At 35.8% G+C, this 23,778-nt stretch overlaps 1 long non-coding RNA gene across 1 annotated transcript in view; it reads left to right on the plus strand.

Moving 5' to 3' along the window:
- LOC115346565 overlaps positions 1 to 23,778 on the plus strand; it is a 180,198-nt gene that overhangs the window by 96,006 nt on the left and 60,414 nt on the right. The window contains exon 2 of the long non-coding RNA XR_003925167.2: positions 21,947 to 22,037. This is a non-coding gene — a long non-coding RNA (uncharacterized LOC115346565). The remainder of the gene's footprint in view (positions 1 to 21,946; positions 22,038 to 23,778) is intronic.

Below are 23,778 nucleotides of genomic sequence, written 5' to 3' on the forward strand. Positions count from 1 at the left end.
AAAGGAAGTTATTGTACAGTTCTTGAATAGTTTTCTTTTTCACATGCAAATGTTGTTTTGCTTAATCAGATAATATATCTGAAAGAAGAAACAAGTTTTAAGGACAGAAAATCAGGATTATTTTGTGTGTGTATGTGTAATGTGTTATAGACCCTCTTGCAACAAGATTTTTTTTGTAAGCTTGAACATGATTCCTTACGTCTTTACATGGACATTTTGAAATTACTTCTATCAAACAGCATAAGGCAATTCAGAGTACATAGCATAAAACCCAAACTATATAATAAATACAGAATTACACATGCTTTTGTGATTTTTTTCTTATATGTAAGTATATCTCTGGCTTCTTAATGTTGGGATTCTTTTAACTTACATAAGGATACTTTTTTCTGAAAACAAAATGTTGTTTTATACTGTTCTGCTGTGTTATTCTTCATGCTGGAATGCATGCATAAAGAAGATTATTCTGGCTCTTGTAATAATTGTAAAAACTTTCATTGGGATGTTTTATTGTTATGACTGTGCTTCTCTGTAAGGAGCAAGCAGACTAGGTTATTGTATAAGAGGGTTGCACTTCTAGTTTGTTACCTAAAACATAATTATACCAGAAATCTAGAGTATGATAATTAAGCCAGAATAAACACAGCTGCTTCTGACTTTAGGAACTATACAGTATGGTCATGGTCAAAATTCTGAAAAAGCTCTTCAGTTTTTATTTTGAACTGGAAATTTTTGAATTGACTTTTTTGATTTTCATTGATTGAAAATATTTTTCATTTCCATGAAAAAATACTTATAAACACTTGGTTTTTATTTGTTTTTCTTCTTGCTTTCCTGTGTCTACAAGAATATGGAGGATATTTAGAATTTAGAGTGCCTTTCCTCATCTCTTCCAGGTTTCTGTTTTCATGCCACATTATCTCCAACAGAGGAAAAAAATAGAAAGGTGAAAGGGAATAAGAAATTGATTGCCACATAGACTTCTCTGAGTTAGCACTATTGAAAAGTTGGCAAATTTAGTGGAGGAGAGAAAGAGAGAGGTGAGACTGGAGGTCTCATAATATTCCTTGTTACTGTGCTTGCCAGACAATGGAAGAAAAAGTGCTTGGACTTTCATGTGATGATTTTCCATTTCTTGAGCATCATTTTGCATCGTTTGCTATCTAACTTTTTTCTTTACAACATTGGTGACAAACCTTCTTGTTGTTGTGTGCAAAGTAAATTTTAGAAAGCGTTGAAGCACATAGTTGTACTAAATTCAGATTGGTGGTGGTACAAATCTTAGCAGTAATGCCAGTTGTTTACCATCATGGCTGCAGAATATTCCAAAAACCTTCTTCTTACTCTCATTTTCAGCCACAGTAAAAATACTCTGGTCTTAGCAATGGAGGAACAGGCTTCTCTACATGGCCAAGGGCTACAGTTATTTATGCAAAACTAAGCATTGGCATTAAATGTTTATATATCTCATTTATCAGAAACTGCTGCCTCATAAAGAACAAAGGGATTTTGGCTTGTTATTAACTGGTCAGGTTTTTCTGACCTGGGTTTAATAATCAGTCTACTGTGCTTGAAATTGTCACCTTGTATGAGACATTCCAAGAAAATGACACCACTGTTTTCAAGTGTAACTGAAGAGCACATGCTTGTCCTGTTCAGTGACCTCAGAACATCCTTTAGATACTTGTGCTTTTCTTGTCCTCACTAGTTTGGTTCCAGAATTTAGTTCTCATGCGAGTGTTGGTTATTCATTTCATCACCATTTAGGTATATGTAGGAATTTTCTTATTGTTCAGATACTCATTTAGTACATTTCTATGAGTGACAGAGTTCTGCTTCCAAGTAAGTCCTTGCTTGTCTGCTGTAAATATAATGTTCCTCTACCTACATTAGCTACTTTGTTGGAGAGAGGCAATATAGAAAATGTTATTTAAGGAAAAAGTATGTCCAGCATGCTGCATGAAAAAGTCCTTAGTTTCATAGCAGTAGGGACTAGAGACGCAGACTACTTTTGATGACAGATTTGGTTATGAATTTTTACATGATAATTTTGAATGCTACTTGTAATTCAGTTTCTGAATTCTGCTCCTCTGTGGAAAAGGCTTTGCATTTTTGTAAGGTTTTGCTGCTTTGGTTTTAGTTTTGTTGGGTTGCAGAACATACCATTACATTTAATTTATCTATCATAATTTTTGATCTATGTATATTTTTCTTGTACTTTCATTTTTAAAATGATCTCTTGCACTGTGGAAGCACTGAAACCTTTGAAATACAAGCAGTAAAATATAAAATTCATGAACGTGTCTATAAAACTTGGTGGACTGAAAAAGTCAGAGGTATTGATACATACTTGCTCATTTTCTTTCACAACATATTAATGGGTTATTTTACAATAGCATGACAGTATAACCTTACTTGTACGTAGTACATTTTTTGTTGGGTCTGCTTTGTAGTATATTTCAATTCCTATGTTATTTACCCACCTAATTTTTCTGAAGCCTGTAGAATATTATGGGTTCAATTCAGAACAGAAGTTGGCTCCTTGTCTGTAATTCAAGTTAATCTCTTTGTTAATTTTGGTAAAGTTTACAGCATATTTACAGCCCAATCTTGAAGATACCCATTCAAATGATAAGCATAATTGTGTTAGTATCAGTCGATTCAGTATTACCATTTGCAAAAGCTGATTTCACTTCTGGGAATAAAAATTTACAAAATCAATCTTGGTTTTAAAAAAAAATAATTTGCAAAGACAACAGTAGCACATTGATTAAACTGGGATCATGACAAGAAATGAGATACAAATCTTGTCTAATGTTTAAACTATATTTAAGTTGTAAGATCAGAACTAGTGATGCACAGTCCTTGAATGTTGTTGTTATTTGTAATATGCAGAAGCTCAGCATTCTACTTGGAATTTTTTCTAGGCTGTTTATTTAGGATATAAATATAACCTGATTATTAGGGGAGTCCGGAATGCTTTGAGAAGATTATTTTGTAACTCATAGAAAAGGATAAAGTCTACTTTGACTGGCTATAGAAATGAAGAATATAGCAAAATAATAAATTTCATATTAAGTCCATCACTTAGACTCATGAGCACTTTTTTAACTTTTCAGTTTGTTTTGAAAGATGACCTAAGTAAGATTTTGTTTTTACCTAATTTGCTTTTCTTGTCTCTAATGAGACTGAATTGTAACTATTTGAATTGTAGCTGGTGTTTCTATTTGATCTGTTAGTTCAAATATGCCATGTCACATCAAAGAACCCTTGATTTATTTCCAGATCTCTTGCAGATGGATTTTCCAAGCAAACAATTCTCTTAGAATTATTTAGACTATTTTTGGCATTTTGTGTTTAGTGAGAAAGGTGCAATAGATCACACTTTTAGTAACATTCCTAAATGTGTGCATATTATACTGTATGCATCTACACACAAAATCAATATTTGTTTAAGCTTGTTAAGATGACTGACAGGCTGGTTATTGCTTCTGCCCTCAAGTGACTGTCCACATGTATATTCCCAGCCATTCACAAACACTGACTGATTTTGGCTTAAAAATGAACTGCCTTGAGTCTGATCCATAGGTTTATAGATTGTGCTTCGTTCCCTCAAATTAGTGGTGTATAGATTATTTTACTATCAAAACAATATTTGTTTTATAATTGAGACACATATGATGTATAAGAGGTTAGAGCTTTGTTTACTTAAAATATACTCAGAAAAATTAAGTCTTTATTAACAGTTCTGACAAGTAGAAGTGTAAAATAGAAATACTTGAAATGCTTGAAAACTCTCAACAGAATTTCTTTTCCTAAATCACCATGTTGGAGTGAAGCAAGAAAATTTATTAAGAAAGTTTAAAAGCTATTTGAAATAATCCATATAATAGATTACAAAGTAAATATAATTTCTTTTAATCTTGCTACTGTTTGGTGAGTCCTCAGTGTGGAAGTAGCGAAACATGAACATGAGATTAAAAAAAACCAAAATCGACTGGCAAATTGAACAAAACTTTCTTTTTTTCTCTTGGAAAGGGCAGATCTGACAATAAGGTTATTTACATACACTAGAACAAAATCAATGAAGTAATTTTACTTTCTGTTTTGCTTCTCTGCTCTATGCAGGTGTAATAAGTCATCTTGACTGGCTGAGCAAGGAGTGATCCTGGAGGCCATGGGTCTTTCCCTTTATTTCCCAAGCTGTACATGTGGCAGCTCATGAACAGACACTTTTTCTATATTAATTTTCTGCAATCCTTTTTAGGTTTATGCTGAACAGTTCATTAAAAAAAATAAATTAATCATACCTTTACTGAGATGCCCTTTTGCACAGCCATTTTTTAATTTCTCTCTATTAAACTCAGTAGAGAGTACTGACATTGGCATCTCACCTTCTGATCACTGTTAAACCTTGCCAATGGTGCTGACAAGCAGAGTATACTTAAACTGCCAAAGGCTGTGGCCGAGTCCTTTTATGTGCATTTAGAACTGAACTTAGAACTAAAGAAAAGGAGGCTCAGCCTTTTATTCAGCTGTCACAGAACTGTCCATCAAATAAGCAAGTGGGAGGTCAGATCTCCTTTAGGAAGTCTTGCTTTTGTTAATCAGTGAGGTTTGTAAGACATTAGGTTGCTTATTGGCAAAAGAGTATTGTTAAATCTTATCCTGAAATCAGAAAATAATTTGTGAATAAGTGTTCTTCTGATCTTCTTGCTATCCTCAGATAATAAGATAACACCAAGAAAAGTCCATTAAATGATCACCTAACAGTCTGATGGACTCTTCCTTTTCCTTTGATTGTAGAGCTCTAGGATAATATTTCCTGTTTTGCTGTCTTCTGTGAATAATTTTATAGTTTTCCTTTCTAATGGACATCTTGCACACATCAAACAGCTTTTGAATTCTACCTGTGGAGCTGGAAATGCACATGTTTTTAATAGGGACACCTTGCCATTTTGTTATGCTTTTCAAATGTGGAAGCATAGTTGTGGCAAAGGATGATAAGTTAGTATTAATCCTCAGTACTTGGAATTCAGAAACAAATCGTCTAAATTAAAACTTAGCAAATGCACAGCTTGAAAAACTTTGCCTTTAGAAAACCACCTGTACAAGGATTGTACAAAACCTGTACTTGCCTAAGATAAACTGCAGTTTATGGTGTTGCTCTCATGCACTATTTGAACCAGAGTTTCCCCCCTGTTGTGAGTTCATCTGATCTGCTACAGGAAATTGTATGAAGAAGTCCAGTGTCCTTATAAAATCCATTTCTGTTCTCAGGTCAGTTTTTAGTGGATAGACATCCAAATGACAGCAGCTGTGATTATATTTAACTCTTAATTGTCACCCTGCAAAATCACAGTTTTTACACTTGTACTGCCATTAGTCTCAGTGGAAGAAATGCTTCTTGCCAAATTGCAGTGGAAAGTGGTTCTCCCAGAATAAAAATGAAGCACATCTTTTGTGTTGTATTCCAGGGTCTTTGTGAATGATCTCACACATTAAATAATTCTGGTTTTATTATTTTAAAAAAAAATGTTCCTTCCCCATTTGCAGCTTTGTAACTTTGCCAAGTATCAAGCAGGAAGAGAAAGGAGACAACCTTTATTCAAAACCACTATGTGCAACAATGGCAAATTAAGTACAGAATATTAGTTGACCTAAACTTCACTTTACATGAATGTTCTTTTCTAAACTCTGTGAAAGTTGCTTCTTAATGTAAATATATGCATGAGAGTACAGCACTGAATATTACTCAGATTTGTGGGAAATGTTCAACCTAGGATCCCAAACAAATCATGACTGAAAAACACAAAGGATGTCAAAATATTGCTTTTGTAAATCCCAGGTAAGTCTGTGAAAAACAGATTTTGGCATATTTTCCAGTTAGCCAATTGCACAAAATTGAATATTTACACAATTGTTATGTTCTGCATAGAGAGGCTATTTTTAGAGGTATCATTCATTTCTTGAATCAAACTGGAGATAGACATGTAAGAAACGGGTAGTATTCCTTTTAATACTAACATCTAATGCAACATAAGACTTCTTCCTACTGTTTTTAAAGCACATTCACATTAAATGGAAAGTAGGCCAGAGGGATAGATACTGAACCTGGTTTTTCTTAGTGTTTACAGAAAGCAATTGGAAAGAAATTATATTCCTTGGGGAGGTAAATTACATGCAATGGATCAGTGCTCTGCTGCTGTTCTTCTAAGCAGGTAGAAGAACTTGTTCAACTGTCTGTGTGATGTTGAATGAGATCATGCAGTTTTCCCATCTATATTCATCATGTGCCAATTCACTACAGGTAGCAGCTATTTCAAAGAGCCATTCCCATTAAGGCAATATTTTGATGAAGTCACTGGAAATGAAAGGCTTCTCTTTTCCAACTGAAATGCTGTATATGCTACAGAATACTTTAGTATCTTAACAACACACAGTATATATTTTATGATGTGCTCCCTTCTTATGTGTCAGTGTTAGAAGAGCAGAGTTTGGTCCTCTCTCTCTCTCTCTTTTTTTTCCCCTTCTGAAAAAGAGTCTCACTTGCATAAGATGGTTTTGAAAACACTTATTTGGTTGTTTGGGTTTTTTTGAGGGTGGGCTGGGGCGGGTTAATCAGTTTTACTGACTGTTGCAAACCACAGCACATAGACCTAGTACACTACTCTTCTTTTGCTACAGAAAACCATACCTACATCTTTGTACCTGCTCAGAATTCTTTCTTTGGAACAGATGTAATGATTGCAATCTTGTGCACTTCTTGGTGCGCTGAATGCAGCTTGTGCCAGGGCTTCCTCTGTAGTATTGATTTCAGTCTTAACTGTGGCTTGAAGCTTAACCTCTTGCACAGATACTGTTCAAGTGCATCAAGCAAACAGGCTAAGACCAATAGCCCTTGCATAGGTATCACTGTTCTGTGAGGAATCCAAATTTGCATCTTGCCCAGTCTCTGTAATGGACTGGACACAAAATCCTGCTCCTGAAAGATAAACTTATTCCTGAATTTTGAGTCTAAATGTGGATCTTAGGTTTGTTGGAGCTTTTTCTCAGGCTTCTGGCTAGCAGGACAGACAATAATAGGCCTTTGTTTGTAGTAGTGACAATCTTTTTTATTTCAGATGCAGAAGACGGAGATGCATTTTCTCTCTCCTCTCTCAATAGGATGATCTTTTAAACTTGGCATATGTCTAAAGGGACCATATTAATTCAAGGCTAATTGATCTTATTTAGGCTTTTCAAAAAGTGAGCACTGTCAATATAATCTGAAAATAAAAAGTCACATTTTTACAAGCAATATGCAAGGTTTTTGAATAGTCCTTCCCAGGCACATGTACGTTCATTAGCGATCTAAATCTTTCACTCACTGAATAAGGGATTAGTAAGATAGACTGCTGCCTTTGCAATAATGTGCTCCTTTGTAAATTGATTACAAAATAAATTCAGCAATGTATCTTGCAACACACTAAAGCTTGATCATAAAAATAATGAAAAGGTGGCATCATCATTCCTTCCATAGCTCATTGTAGTCTTGCTCTAAAGTATTGCAAACTGCTAAAATTTATAAACTGTGCAAAGTAAAATATCCTGTATTTCTGAATTACCTGTTGACATTAAAAATTACAGTTTCCCTCTACATGTGGATGCCAGGAAAGAATCTATTTCATGTGGGTAGCTGGGAAAACAGTGCCAAGTAGTGTTTTTACAAGTATATAGCACAGAAAGATTTTTTTTTTTTTTTTTTTTTTTTTTTAAATTCAGTCATGTGAAACCGGTAGAATAACATTGGACATTTTCACTAAACAGGACAACATGTTAGAAAACACATGCACGTTTGTATAGTCACTTCTACTTGTATACTCACAGCATAAACACTGAATTGCAATTATGGAAGTTTACATTTTTGCTTTAAATATTTCCCTTTCTCCAAAGGGAATCTGTGTTTAATAGCTTTTCTCAGTAGAGATCTCTGGATGTTCCAGTACTGCTGAAATCCTGTTTTGAGAACTGAAATAGTGCTTTGATCCCATGCTTGAGTTTTTCAAAGGGACACATCCTCACTCACTGTGAATTTTTGTCCCTCAGCCTATGCATTGCCTGCCATTGTCACAACTAGTTGTTCCTGAGCTAGTTTGCAAGTATGTGACTATTTCCTCAATGTGACTGTCATTTTTAATATTACCTGTGTCTAGGGAACCAGTTTCATTTATCTGAATCAGTTCAAAGAAAGTCCAACAAAAGAGGAGGGAGGAAGAGGGGGTAAATACTAGGGCTATTCACGTTTCTTCTTAAACTATTGGACTGTCTTGCCTAGGTAAGCATCAGTAACAAGGGTGAAACTTTCATAATGACTTTTTAAAGTTATCAATACTTGCTGATGTCTTGCATGGCTTCAGCCTTTTTTTTTGCCTTGTGAATCAGATGAAGTTGTCAATATCCATTCTTCTATGTCAGACATTTTACTTATTCTGCCATCTAAAATCTGTTTGCTGACATTATTTAAGAACTGGTATTATTTTCTTCTATATATTAGATTTATTGAGAGGACACACAAGTGCACATTCCGTTATCTGCTTGATTTGCCACATGTGTTTTCCTAAAAATTGTTGAAAATCTGGAACTATAACTTTTCCTGTTCTTGAACCTACTGCTTGTTATTAGATATAGTCTATTTATTTGAGTGATTTCTCAAGACTGTTGAATACATATGGTGATCTACAAAGGAAGAGAAATACTCAGTTTAGGATGTTATATATAGCAAGCTAAGTAGGAAAAAAAAGAAAGAAATGTGTGACCTGTTCCAAAACCTTCATGAGAGAGTCATTCACTGAAGGTGATGTACTTTTGTTGGAAATGAGGAAGCTCAAGTTATGCAAAGGCTGATTTTAGTTCCTTTGGTTCTGGGCTATCAAATAAGTGACACAGGAAGTTTGGTGTTTGGGGTTTTTTTCTTAGATGATGCCAGAGCTTCAAGTGAATTTTTTAGGTGCTCAGAACTTCTGAAATCGGATGCTTGGCATCTCAAATGGAGCAGCAGCTCACTTTATAACTCTGTCTTCAGTGGGTGCTGTGTTGTCAGGCAAGAGGGCGTAAGGAAGATACATCATTCTGGGATGCTTGGATATTGACTATCCCATTATGGTCAATAAGAGAAGGAGATACCAATATAAGACAAAGATTTTTAGCTTAAATGATTATATTCTTAGTAATCAGTATTTTTCAGTCATTACTAAGACAATAGCTATCCTACTGAACCAATGTAGATTTCAAGAAGGATCTATTGCAGTGAAATTTAGTATTTGCTCCTTTGTATGGCAAGTATTACAACTCCTTTTTTATCTGTGATGTTGAACAGCAAATCAAATAATAAAATAGCACTGAAGTTTCTCACCTAGATGGTAAGCATTTTTATCCTATTTTGCAAAGATGGAAACTGAAGCAGAGGTATGAGAAGATAAGAAGTGCCAGATAAAGGACAGTGGTCTCTTTCTTCAACCTGCTGGAACAAATTTTCTTTGACTTCTGACTCCAAGACCAGGCTGACTGGGACCTGAATAGCTGCTTCATTGTAGGAGCATTCTGTTAAACAGAGTGAATTAGGCTCATGGAGATCAGAGGCTAGTCTTTTGCCTATAGGATAGATCATGTGGACCACATGCAACAGAAGTAAATGAATATTAAAAATTGGTTCCAGGTTGAAGCCTGACCTTTGAAGGCCATCCATGGTGATGAAATTAGTAATAGAAATTAATGTCTTTTCAAAGAGGATTTTTTGCCCCCTAAGCCAGAATTACGTTGGGAAACTTTGGCTGGCAGGCAAGGTTGTATGATGTTTTGGTTTTGGGGGTTGGGGTTTTTTTTGTTTAGTTTTTTTTGGTTTTTTTTGTTTTCTTACAAAACCCCAATGGCCTTTGAACTTGCAAGTATTTCAGTTTCTACCTTGATCACTGCCTTTTTTTTTTTTTTTTTTTAAGTGCCTGAGAAGCGGTAAGCTTGTAAGTGCTAAAGATAGTAAGTAGTTACACATTTAACATAGAAAAACACAGACAGAGAAACAGGTTGTTTAACAAGTTCTTTTTATGCTAATTGCTTAAAACTAGTGCCTACATAACCCTGAAATATTGGGCCACATCTAAAATTGTTTTATAATTCAAGCTCAATTTAATGACAATCCTATTTCTTCATGGGAAGAATTTCTTCGTGGGAATCAAGCACATTTCATGGGTATAGATGTAGAAAACGCTGTGCTGAAAAAACCTCAAATTTCCATGGGTGTTGAAATATTGTGATTTACATACTGGGTTGTGCCCTGTACATCCAGTGGATTAGGTGAAGATAGGATGCCAGACAGGAAGTGACTAAAATTCAGTGTATGTTTTGCCATTAGAACTTTTTTTTACTTAACATTATCTCTGATCTACTGCCTGTTAGGGAAGTCTTTTGGAGACAATGACTTGAAACCAAACATGATCTTTTAAAATCAAATTAGTATCTCTTCTTTTCGGACTGTATTGTGACTTCGGACTATCCAGGATCTGAGTCAGACAGCAAATGAGCTAGAGCCAAGGTGAAACCTTCCATGAGACAGAGACACTAAGTGTATGGCCAAGAAAATAGGACCCCATGTTGTAAATGATACTCTAAAACTGAGCTTTCCATGATCTGTCTCAACTGTAAATTGGACAGAACATGTATCCCACAGAGGTGACAGCAAGAGAAATTAATATCTTCTAAGTGTTTACTGGCTGCTAAGTTATTCACCCACCCACCATTTCCACTGAGCTCACTGTATCAGTGGTCCGTATTTCCACAGAATATAATGGCAGTAGAATTTAAAAGTATACTTTCTGTGAGGTGTAAACCACATGGCTGATGCAGAGTCTTCCTAATGTTAATACAAGATTTGTAAATGGACTTAGGACAAGATCAATTGTGCTATAAAATTTATTATAAAATTATGGAAGGCTCTTGATGATGTAACCGTCCTTTTTTTCTCAAGAACGAGTAAAGATTTCTGGAATACTGATAATCTAGAAATGATTAGTTCTGATTTTTTTGAAGCCAGTTTCCTAAAAAATGGCATCCTTGTGACCTGACCCTTGGAATGTACCTCGTTAATATTTGAACTTGTTGACCAATTTTAAACAACTTTGGCATGGGGTAGAATTCTCAGAGATTAGGTACCTTCACATTTCATGAAAATGAGTGTTAGATGGAGAGAGAGAGAGAGAGAACCATCTTTGTATCCTTACTCAGGGAAGAGAACAAACACTAATATTTTATTAGACATCAGGGACTCCACATAGACTCACCCTTGAGACATAAATATCAACTAAGATATTGGACTTTGATCATTTTGAGGCTCAGAAAATAATCAGATGGTGTTTGGGGAGGTTTTTTTTCCATATACTTTGAATTGGAATAACTTCAGACATTAAAAAAAAAACAAATCCAAAATTAAAAAATTGCCATTAGACCTTTGATGAGAGCAGTCAGGTGTAATTTATAACAACCTGGACTGAACATGGAATGGCTCTAAAAATAGTAGGGCACTTAGAAAACTGGAAAGGAAGCATACAGAAAATACAGATTTACATAGTTCAAAAGACTGAATGAGTAAAGATGGGGATTTGCTGCCACTATTTCTGTTGCCACTTTGTTGCCTAGAGAAGAAAGGGATGAGGACTTTCCATATAATTTGGAGTTTAAGGAATACTGAGCATGTGATTTGTCATCCCCGAGTTACCATAGTATCTGGTTTCCCTGGTTACCAGTGACCAAGGAAGGGATACTAGGGAAGCTGGAGGCTTGGTTATTTATTTATTTATTTGAGGGGAAAAGAGAGAGAGGGGTCAGAGAAGATTTTTGTGTGAGAATAGAATGTGAGAATAGTGCTGGAGGATAACAGTTGGGAACAGATTTTGTCTGAAATGGAATTTATAGATTTCTCTTCAGTGCAAGGAGCTGAAGTAGTTGAAAGAAAAAGATCGGTTGTGAGAAACAGAAATTCTGATAAAAAATGAGGAAAAGAAGAGCTGTAAAACTGTCTTCCTAAGAGACTGGAAATAAGAAATCAGTTGTGTCCATACAGGTGATACAAGGTGTGATTTGACTAGATTTTCTCTCACTTTACTGCAGTAGCACTTAGGGGCTGTGGTCCTGAACTCGTCCTTTCTGTGCTGGGGACTTTATAAACAGAGAACCAATTTACCTCTGTTGTAAAGAGCATGTTGTCCTGTTTCTTGCTAATCCAAAGGATTTCTGTGGTAATCCTTTTGTCTGGAACTGCTGAGTGGTTCCCAGAAGGGAAATTTAAGATCTTTCTAGTGTTGCATTATGGCCTGCTGCAGAACTGTAAATAGAAAAATAAACATGGCAGATTATAACAAGGAGGGTTTTCAGTGAGGTTTTTTTTTTAATCAGAACATTATTGAGTTTCCCTTTTGCTTTCAAACTTATCTATTTCATGTCCACAAAGCCTTTTGAAATATTCAGCACTGTAACAGACACCCAATACAACAAACATTCCTATGCAGCTTCCATTTTGATATTTAGTGGAAAGCAAAAGAAGGCAGTAATTGCTTTCATTCTTTAGACTCGTTGACACTTAATCAACGCTCAGATTCCCAGGGAGGAATTATTCAGGTTTGGGGAATTTTTTACACCTTTACATTAGTAAAACATTTTTTGGACACTTTAATATTCTTCTTCCACAAAGACCTGCTCATGCCAGAGAAACTCTTAACAGCAAATTCCCACAAATGCAAGAGTGGCTCTTCTACACTAGTTCCAGTGTCAGAGGCAGCTTAAATGGGAACATGTTTCTCATTTCTCCCCATGTTTTAAACATGATACACATGTTTGTTTGATTCCTTCATTTCTATGGCAAATTACAGATACTTCACTGGACCAGCTCCTCCCTATCCTTAAATCAAGACTATAGAAAGGCTTAAATATAAGAATACTAAACTTTATTATGTGTAAACTCTTGTTTATGGCTGAAATTATAAATCACAGTCTTTAATATCCTCTTTTATTTGTTTTCATGCAGGCCAGATGGTAGGAAGCAGATGATTTTACTAACAAGAGAATTTTAAGCATGTGATTGCAATGTTGTTAGTAAATGCATAATTTTACTATATTTAATTGCTGGGCTTGTTGATGGCCCATTCAGTCAAAATTTAGTAAATAAGTTTTGTTTTTCAAAGGTTTACTTAATAAAATGATCTTTTATTTTCAACATTATTTAAAATGTCAAAAAGACACTTCATATCATGTCTTCTAAGACAGAAGTTTTTAGAAAAAAAGAAAAAGAAAATAAGACGCTGTGTATGAGCCCTTAAATTCATTGAGTCAAATGGTCTCTGGATTTCACCTTTAAGTTCAAGGTTCCAGACTATCAATAACAATGGTGTGATGATTTTAATATCCTTAGCATTTCACTAGCCTACAGAATACCTTAATTCACAAGAGTTCTTCTGTAGTACTGTAATACTACTCTAACTGTGCTTATTAATAACTAATAAGTTACTAACTACCATTAATTTAGATTAGTAATTATAGTGACTTTAGTAGATTTATTTTTGTGAGTTTTTTTTAGTAGAGTGCATGAAGGTAGAATGAGGTTTTGCATTTTGATTCTTCAGATTTATTGTGCTCATATTCTCTCTTATTTGCCAGTATAACTCAAAATACTTTTAATTTGCTTCCAAAAATGAGTTCAGATTCCCCAATTCTCTCAAGTTTTCTGATTTATTGGATTTTTCCCCTATGCTGTCAAAAGGTTATTTCTGTTTTGATCCTGATTTGCATGAGTACAATGTCAAATGTACACATGCAAATTGGGTGTTTACATCTGCATATGATCATGCATGCAGTCACTTTTTGCATTTGCATGTAGGCAGTAGCTAAATACAAATACAAGTTAGTCTCAGTATTGTGAAGATTCTCATTCATGTGACAGCAAAGGAGAATTTTATAAATGGATTGGAAGAAGGTGTTTAAGGGGAGCCCTCCCAGCCTTGTGGACAACACGGGAGAATGCACAAATGCAGTTGCTTGAAAATCTAAGAGGTTTGGACCAACATCATGGGCTGAGCAAAGGAAAAAATCTTTTGATCACATGCACAGTCTTATTATTCCCAAAATGCATTTTGTGTGCAGGAATAACTTGGCTCCCTTGTAGAAACTTCTATCTTCAGTAGTATTTGTGCTTCTGACATGAGCCAAGTTTTCCAGACAATGCATGTCTCTGCAAATTCTACATTTTGGTGCCCATAATCAGGGCTCAGTTCACTGTTGCCCAGCTTAGGGGCCTTAAAGGAGCCGAGCAACTTCTGCAAGCCTCAAAAATACCTTTGGCAAAGAGCCATGGCAGCTGCTTCAGCTACCAGGACCACTCCTTGGGTGACCCTAGGTTCACAAAGTAGCCCAGGGAGCTGTGTTCATAGCAGTACAAATTAAAGCGTTGTCTTGGCCACTGATGGTGGCCAAACTAGACCTCCCTAGCTCTGAATAAGAGAGGAAAGCCACTCCTCTCACCTCATCCCTACAGTAACATGCATGAAGTCCTCAGTTACTGAATAATGGGAACTTTTAGTGATCCTCCTGTACCAGAAGCTGATTCTTCAAAATTGTCATCTTTAATATCCAGGTGGTATCTAATGTGATCAGAGATAGGAAGGTTTTCAGAAATGAGATTCCCTCCACCACTCCCACCCTGACTTTTAAGGTAAAATTTCCCTTTCCTCAGGCAGAAGTACTCGTGTCTGATTTTGTTGATAGGCACCAGTTAGCTTTCAGTTAATATATTAATTACATTCTAAATACCTCTTTTTTTAAACATATAGCAACATTTTCTCATAGTTAGCCTTTCTGTGATACGACTTTCTTGCTAAATATTATTCCTTTTATGCTGCTGAAAAATATTCTATTCAAAATGTGACTTAACAGCTAATATGTCTAGATTATATCTTCCTCTGTAGAAAGTTTTTTCCCTTTAGTGTTCTTTCAATGTCCAGATACAAGTAAAAAAAAAAAAAAAAAAGTCATAATTACCTAACTCTGAGACAAACACAATATGCAACTTTGTAGAAAATTTGCCATGAAAAAAAAAAATAGAGTGTTTATTGGAAAGGACAGCCTTTTAGAATTCAGTTAAAAGGTTGCCAGTGTACATATTTTGCTACTTGTGCATAAATAGTAATTTAATTTTCTGTTCTGTTTTGCTGACATATTCCAAAAATCTCTATTGGAAGAATGTGCTATGTTGACCTTACCCTTACTAAATTTTACAAGCACACTGCTAGTCAATTCCCTTAAAAAAGATATTGTTGTCAGTAATCATTGTTAAATGTAACCCCAGCAATCCCACATATGGCAACAAAGTTTACCTCTTCAAAAAGAGAGCCTAATGTTCTGAATCCCATAGTTTACTAAAGGTGGACAATATTTATGTCAACCCTGCCCCCAAAACCCAACCTGCAGCCTGTTAAGTAAATGCCTGATGAACACACCCAAACCACTAGAAGGATCCAGTATTGTCACAGGTGATGTGCATTTGTTCTTATGATTTGCAAGTGAAACCCATCAAAAAGAAGAATCAGCAGTTTAAAACTGAGGTATTTGAAGAAGTTTGGAAGGAAGTATGTAGGAATCTTCTACTAATATAGCATATTCACCCAGAAGATCCCTAATTGCTGTACAAAATTTCTCCAGAGATTTTAAAGGTGTTAGTAATTGGTAGAAAGATATTAATTTATTTTCACATATGTGATGCCTTCTGGGGTAAGAAATGCCTTTTATTTAACAGAAGCAAAAATTAACTAAAAGCTGAAGGACAGGGAGGGGAAGATTCCAGGTAAGTGTGATGTAATAACATTTATATAGTTTTCTCTACAAATGGGTAAGAAAGCTGTATTAATGATTTGTTAGAAATATTTTAATGCCTTATGCTGTGTATAGTCATCTTGTGAAGTACAGTCTTAATGTCCTAGCAGGCTGCAGAAGGGGTGTATGCCTATACCATCTCACATCAATCCCTAGTCCTGTATAGAAAGTTGAAGAGATCTTACAATTTTTTTCAGAGATGTCCTGAATGCTTTCATAGTATAGTTTGAAAATGACTATGATTCATGGAAAGGTTTTATAATGTGAAGAATAGGAATGCTATGCAAGTACAAAAAGTTAAGAAAATTATTTATTTTTAAACTTTTTTAATACTTAAGATTTTCCAAATCTGATTTAGGCAATCTTTTAACCGTGATGAAGATCTGTAAAAAGCTTATTGATATTGAATATACTAGCTTCCTGTATGTAATAGGCATACTATAAATTTTTATTTAGTTGTTGGGAGGAAAAAAAATTTCATATTAACTGTGCAGCATTTCATGTAAGGTATTTATCTTCTAATGACTGGTGGCCTAAAGATGCTAATTACATTAAAAATAGTATTTGCTATTCAGTTAAAGCCCTCTTTTGGATGCACATTTCTGTACTCCTAAAAGATGAACTTTTTCTAAAGTGAAGTAAAGATATTGTTAAATGAAGGTGGCAAGTCAGCACAACCCTGTTGTATTAGTATCTTCAGAGCTGCTTTGTTTTATGCTTTCTTTCCTGAGGAGATCAATAATGGATGGCTGACATCATTCTTTCACCACTCAGAAATGAGAAAGCCTAAATGCATTTCTTTAGGGCAGGCATGTTTTTCATCCTGAGCTGAAAAGCCTGTAATTGAGTGAGGTTTATAAGTGTGATTGCTATTGGTGTGTGTTCCAGTCTGACGTGCCTCTGAAAGGTTCCACTGGCATTTACCTGACTCTTAGGAATGTTGACCTCATCTCCCAAACCAGCCAGCATGTGAAATGTCTCTGCTGGGAGGCACATATACAGAATTAACCTAATATTCAGGAGCGTTGAGGCTCAGCTTATGATCGCACTGGTAACTTTCTTAAAGTTTGCTGGTTCTATGTAATGTGCACATACTTTATTTTTAATTAAGAAAGCAAGCAGAGCAGAGAACAGATGTCCATCCCCTTGCAATGTTGACTTATACTTCTATCTTCCTGGTAAAGTGACTGGAAAGACTTTATCAAGTTTGCTGTCAGTAAGAACATGGGAAAATTGGATGACTTATTTGACAGGACTGTTCTGCTGCTATTCACAAGTCTAAAAAGTCAGCAGAAGTGTCTACTTCTGAAATGACATGTCAGTATAGACATGTTTATAGCACAAGACTCTAATTAAAGAACAGTTACTATTACTTGTCAATACCAGTAGCATTTAGGTCTCCAATCACTAATACAAATGGAAATGTACCCAAATGAAAGTGGCAGGGACAAAGCAAGAGAAATAAAGAGTGACAGGTTCAGAGTAAATCCAAAGTCATCTCTGTGGCTTAGATCCCTCTGTTGTGTAAGTTGTCCTTTTGCTACTCTAAATGCCTTCCTGTACCCTAGGAAGCCACCTGTGGCACAGCAGGTCTCTGGTCTTGCCAGGACTCTGACTGCATTACCGACCAAATGGGCACTGAAAATGGCAAGAGCATGTTCCAGAGTCAGGCAGCCTGTCTGCTCTGCCGCTCTTGCCTGAGGTGATTTTATTTTACCTTTGGAAGACTTTCTATAATATATTTGCAACGTGTTCTCCAGATGGTTCAGGTGTATGGGGGGATCACGGTGAGGGTCAGGCAGGCTTCGTCACTGTTGAAGATTTTGCTCTGTCTGCTTATTTTACCCATCTTTTTAATCTGACTAGTAGTCTGCTTTCCATCATGCACACCCCAGAAGTTTCTTGGAAAAAAACCAGCAAAATTATGTAATTTAATGTGTTAATGTTTTCATCTGCGAATTTGGGAGGAAGTAGGTAAGACAAATTGGTTTACAGCGCGTGTGAAATGGTGCTGAATACAGAACACAGATGCACCAGGGTACGATAGTTCTTTCCACAATTAATTATTAGTACTGAGAAAAAGATAAATGCAGCTTCGATTTGTGTTTTTGGTGGGGCATTTTGGCTTTTTTGAAAGGAAGTAGAGATTCTGTGGGGTGTCTTGGGAATCTTGGTGGATGTCGTGGTGCTGGCATATGTAACTTGAGAGGCGATTGATTCCCTGATGCAAAATGATGTTGGATGTCACAGCTGTGACAGGGGTCCCTGGTGGCAGGGGTGGGTCCTGGCTGTCTGTGCCCAGATGTTGGCTGCAGGGGTCTCTGTAAGGAGAGGTGGGGCTGCCCCGTGCCAGGCTGGGCCAGTTCCAGCCAGTTTGAGCCGGTTCTGCAAGGGCACAGCTGCGCCCGTGCCTCTGTGGCAACATATGTAAGAAAGGGCAGAAAGTGCTGGACAAATGGAGGAGGAGGAGGGGAAAAAAGAGGGAGAAAAAGCAGAGGGAACGCCAAGGAGGTAGAGGTGCTCCATGGTGGAGGACACCGCACCAGAGCAGGTGGCTGTCTCCTGATGGGAACCCCAGCCTGAGGGGAGAGCCCGTACTGGAGCAGGGGAAAAACGTGAGAGGGAAGACTCGGAGGAGAGGAACCGCGATGTGCTGCCCGCAGCCCCTGTGCTGCTCAGAGCTGGGGCGGAGGAGTCGGGGTGAAGGGTTGAAGTTGGGCTTGGTAGAGCCAGGAGGAAAGGTGGTGTTTGAATGTTTGTCTTTGCTTCTTGCCACTGAATCTATTTTAATGGGTTATTTTAATTTAATTAGTAACTTTCACTAATTTTAACAAATTAATTTTAGTTATTTAATTTTGTCCCTCTGGTCCTGCTGAGGGGAGTGAGCGAGTGGCTTGGTGGAGCTTGGCCCTTAGCTAAGATTAGCCCACCGCAGAGCAGAAGGTTGTTCAGCAGTCAGTATCAATGTGTACTTCTGTGACCGAAGATGGTGTTTTGCTGTTAGTTGCGCAGATAGAATTTTATCTCCAGAAGTAGAATAAACCCTTAAATGCTGTAAATTGGCACCGTTTTTTATATCCAACATATGTCTGTCTTGCTGGGTCAATCCAGTTCTATCGGAAGCAGTATTCCTGTATTTGTTTTGATACACAGTGGAAATAAGTGCTAGCTCTCTTTTACGTAAATATGCTATCTATTTGTGAATTGAGTTTCAAACTCTTTTATCAACACTGATTGCTGCCCGGGGAAATGATTCCAATATATCAAAGCCTGAGAGAAAAGCAAGCCAAGGGTGGCTGGATATTTCAAAGCAGAATAAAAAATGAGCATTAGAATTCATGACAAATAAAAGCAATTTGTAGTACGGAGGTAGGCGTTGCATTAAATAAATGCATTTAAAATATTGCATGTAAATGAAATAGATGTCTGAGTTTAAGAAGGAAGAAGAAGTGCTATGCATCAGTGTTTAATAAGGTATTTGTAGGTTGTAAGAGACTTAATTTGAAAATAAGATTACCTATAATTCATTCTGGATACTTAAAAATTAATTTTTTCCTCATTAGAATCAGTCACATTTACTCCTATAGAGTAATATTTTATTCTTAAAGTAGGTTTCTTCATTTGCTCTACCTATAACACAAAATACTATTCAGTGCTAGAAAGAGTGGGAAAATATTCCTAGCAGCAAGATATTTAAAGACAGAAAAAGGGATATATTTCACTTTCTTCATTATGGTGTGACACGACGGTTTACTAGAAAAGGTGAAAAATATTTTGGGTGCCAAATTGGATAACGGACACTTTGTTTGGGTTTTTGTGTTTTGTTTTTTTGGTTTTGTTTTTTTTTTTTTTTTTTCTCTCAAGCATTTATTTTCAGCTCATGCGTAGATCTATTGTATATTTTCCTGTTTTCCAATTGAGATGTAGCAGTGTTATGGCAAAGCCATTTCTACACAAAATCCCCTTATTTCCTTGCGACGATTAGATATTTTTGGAAGCATATGTTTTGTCTTATATAATGGTATAACAGCTACAAATGAAGCAAAATACAGAAAAGTAATCTTTTATAAAAATAAATGCAACAACTGTATTGCTTGAACAAATCTAGGATGTGACTAGATTACATTGCTCTTTTGTTTTAAACGTTTTGGGCCTATAGAAGGACAAGAGCTAATCCGATATTATGCAACACTTTGTTTAAAAAAAAAAAAGTTTTCACTTACAAGGAAAATTCTTTCTCTTCTAGTATTTTTCAGATGTTTTTCACTTTAAAGACATTAATTATTTGCTGACCTTGAGAGAGCAATGCTTTGCACCATGATGTGGATGCTATTTGGAATATGTTCACCATTTTTATTAGATTCCAGTAATGTACTTTATTAAACAAAGAACCCTGGGGTTTACTTAGTGACACACAAAATGCTTGTACATGTCTGTGCGTGAGATTTGAACATGCAGCCCCTTTCTCTTTTCAAACAAAGAACATACATAACAGAAATGTGAAGCATTACATTCAGTCCTTGTTTCCAGGGTTCAAACCACTGTATGCGATTGGCCCACACTTGAGAAAATTATAATTAGAGAGCGATACTGAAATTTCTAGTTTCATATTTTTGTAAATGGTCTTCAGACTGCTCAAAAAGCATACCTGGCAAATCTAGACATGTCCATCTCTATCCTGTGATGAATCTGTTCTGCTGCCTCATTGTCACAAGTTTGTTTTTTAAACAAAATTGTTCCATGATCACAATAGCTCAACGCTGGTTAATCAGCTTTTCCTACTTTTCCATGAAATAAACTCTGTTGTCATTTTCTCTCACTTGTATCTTACCTATTTTTCCCCTTTCTGTCACCTTCTTGTAACTTCTGATGTAGCTGTCAGAGATCTGAGTCTTACTCTGTGCCAGGTACTAAGAGTTTTATGACTTCAAAACAATTACTAATACAAGAAGTGAGTTTCCTGAATGATTTGACACGGGGGCCCTGTTCTATATTGCAAGAAGGGGGTTTGTGACTCTCAACTGGATCTGCACTTGCTCTGTTAGGAAAAAACAAAAAAACCCAAAACAAAACAAAAAAACAACACCCCCCCCCCCCCCCCCCCAACCCTGAGGCAGGCAGCGTACTCTTTTTTTAATTTTTCTATTTTTTCTTTTTTTCTGGTTTTCCTTTTTTCCAGTTTTCTTCCCCCCCTTCTTTTATCTTTCCTTCTTCCCCCTTTCCTTTTAAAAGAAGGAGATTCCTCAGTAGTTGTACTTTTGGTGAGCTGAGAAACAGTAGAGGCTGCCAAGAATCTTTCAACTCTCACTGATTTTTCATTTCAAAATCTCTTGTATTTTTGATGGCAAAAAATTTTGAAGCAGAAAATCTTTTGTTGTTTGGGTGCTTCCCTAGATTTAGAGCCAGGCAACACAATAAGAAACATGCCAGCACTAGAAGAGCTCACAAGTTGACTTCAATAAGTTTTAATGATAGCCTGTATATCACACACTTTTTTTCTCTTTTTTTTTTTTTTTTTTTTTTTTTTTTTTTTAAATAATTATCCCATCTATGTTTAATAGAAGCTGTTCTACAAGTTTTTTATTTTAACTGTGTGAAACGACTCACGGCTTAACTGCCTTGAAAGCAAGACTGAAGTAAGGCAGACTCAGGTCCTATTTCAGCCAACGTGGCAGTTATCCTGCTGTCTCCAATGTTACTGTTTAATGCATAATAATATATACAAACTGATTAAGCAGGGACACTTTTTAAAATTTGTGTTAGTAACTTAAATATGAAACAGTACTGTTAGAATATATAGATGTAGCTGTGTGACACTATGGCTTCAGTGGCTATGCAGTGTGTCTTAGGGAACCTGTTATGCTTGTCCTGTATGCTTTAATGCTTGAGTTGTAAAGCTGACAACATTCAGTATCTTATTCAATCATCATTTGATACTCAGACACTCTCGTAGCTAGCCAGCTCATCTGTTACCTGGACTTATAATTTTGACTTGTCTCAATTTATTGCACATTTACATGACATGTGGCATTCATTTGTGAATATTCTTTTTCAGTTGAACAGCAAGTTGACAACAAGTCTGCGGTGAAAGTTACGATATTTTAAAGGACATATAATCTGCTGTGCTTTTCAAAACCCCCAAATAGGTAAGATACAATCAAATTTTAGACTAGATTGTGTTTTGCTAGTCAGGCACCATTATAATTTGACAGGCATGATGTGATACAATGAAATCTGAATGATATAACCCACTGTGACATAACTGATAGTCCAATGTAGAAATTTAATAAATGTTTCCAATAAGTTTGCTGTAGTCAGCCTGTCATGTCCCCAACCATGACCCAATGTGATGTCAGTGTTTGGTCTTAAACATTACAAAATGTAAGTTTGCTTATTAATGAGAAGTGTGATAGGTGTTTCCATGTAGCCTTTCTGGATATTCTGGACATGAATAATGTTGCAACTACATAATTATTCCAGTGTAGGTAGCTGGAAACCATCTTGGTTGTAAATGGTCAGTAGAGAAGCTACTAAATATATGGAATTACTTAACCTACTTAAATATAAATTGCCTAACACTGATATACTCTGTTGTGGCTAGCTATGACCTAACTGGCTTCTTTCTGAAGTTAAGGTTTTGGTGGTTTGTTTTTGTTTTTTTTTTTTTTGTTTTGTTTTTGTTTTTTTTTTTTAAAAGACCCAGTTGTGTTTTTTCCTATAACTTATCACAACAGTGGCTTACTCAAAGAATTATAAGCAAGGTATCTCCCCATCTACTCCTTCCGATTTGCATTCCTGCTACCATGAGAGGGTTCTCTTCTAATTCAATGAAAACCAGTTGGTACAACTAAACTCCCAAACCTCCTAAAGTGACGTTTAACACCTAAAATTAACAGAATATAAAATACTGTTCTTAAAAATTCTTCACACTATCCCTTCAGCCAGATACTAGTTATGCGTTGGCCTCCTTTCTAAGTAGTTAAAGTTAATGAGTTGGAATAAAGAGTGTTTAAGTTTTTGTAGTCATCTAATTCTTGTGTTTTCACTGGGAATTGGCAGCCTCACAAATGTAGCTCATAATTAGAAGGTATTTGTTATCATATCTGCATTACCTGCTTGTTATATGGAAAAAACCTATTAATATTGCACACCACAAAGAATGTATTTGCAAATATTATTTCTAGGAACTTTATCTAAAAGCCTTGTAAACAATTTGTACTCTTTTAAACAACAAACAGTGTAATTAACAGCACTTATGAAAGAATTGCTTTTACAACCTGAGTCAAAACTGCTATCTGGCTTATTCCAAATTAGCCCATGTAAATGTTTGCTAAAAATGGACTGGGTAATGGAAACCAGAGAGCAATTGTCATGCATTATTTTACTTTTACACTTGAAGTATGGACTAAGGAATCAGTGTAAACTAATACAATATACTTGTAAGGTTTTTTTCTAAAGGTGATACATGTAAACCACTGTCAAATTTCACAGCAGTCTTTCGGGACTAAGGATAATATTAATAGATTAATTATTAATTTATTTATTACAACACTTAAGTGAGAAATATTTCTTTAAAATTCCAGGAGCAAAAAGAGTATCAGATATTTTTTTCTTTGGAGCTTTAATACCTGTCTGTAGGATTCTGCTGTGGAGGCACATGGAAACTCCACTGAGGCAAAATCTTCTCATATTAAGGAGTGAAGTTATGGATACATATAAGCACACTAGTAACTTTGTCACTAGTGTAATCTAATTCAAATTTGTTTGTGGATAAAAGTGATAACACTTGCAGGTTCAATTCTTTACATTGTTTTATACTGAAATCTGGTATAATAGAACTTATCTCCAAAAGAATTTTCCCACATTTAATTCAACTGGTACAAACCA

Source organism: Aquila chrysaetos, chromosome 9 (genome assembly GCF_900496995.4).
Source record: "Aquila chrysaetos chrysaetos chromosome 9, bAquChr1.4, whole genome shotgun sequence".
Lineage (NCBI taxonomy): Eukaryota > Metazoa > Chordata > Aves > Accipitriformes > Accipitridae > Aquila > Aquila chrysaetos.